This window comes from Kryptolebias marmoratus, linkage group LG20 (genome assembly GCF_001649575.2).
Source record: "Kryptolebias marmoratus isolate JLee-2015 linkage group LG20, ASM164957v2, whole genome shotgun sequence".
Classification (NCBI taxonomy): Eukaryota; Metazoa; Chordata; class Actinopteri; order Cyprinodontiformes; family Rivulidae; genus Kryptolebias; species Kryptolebias marmoratus.
The window spans coordinates 145,903-146,598 of NC_051449.1; positions in this window are offsets into that span (position 1 = coordinate 145,903).

Consider the following 696-nt stretch of genomic DNA (forward strand, 5'->3'; position numbering starts at 1 on the left):
GGTATATTGGATCGAGCCAGACCAGAACTCTCCTCTGGACCGTTGTTTGAATGAGCTAAAGCCTTGTAAAAGTCTCCTTACTAAGAAAGATTACTTACTGTTTGTTATCTAAACCAACCACTAGGGAATAATAGTGAGGTTTGTGTCACGAAGGGCGTCTGGCGTAAAACAGTTCTGCCAAAACTAACATGCAAGTTCAGTCAAGTAACACAATACCAGATCGGTTGAGGCACGGGTTAACAATGACTGCCACCAATTCTTTTAACAATCAGAGTGCTGCTGTTAGTGGAAGACCACGAGGAGGGAAACGTGCCAGGAGACAGAGGGACAAGAGGACAGTCAGGAGTGTAGGACTGAGGGTAGCAGCTCTAAAGGTAGGAACAATGACAGGCAAAGGTAGAGAGCTGCTGACATGATGCAGAGGAGGAAGGTAGATGTTCTGTGAGGAAGGGCAGCAAGGCTCACAGCATCGGGGCAGAGTTTCAGCTGTTTCACCATGGAGTGGACAGGAAGAGACATGGACCGGGGCTGGTCCTGAAGGAGGAGGAGGAATGTAGTCGAGGTGGAAAGAGTCAGATAGGGGATGTGTCTGAAGGTAGAAGGAGGTCTGATGTTCAGTGGACATGTTGGTGAAGGAAACAGAGGAGATGAGGAGGTGATGGGCAGGTTTGGTGTCAAGGAAAGGAACCAGGAAGG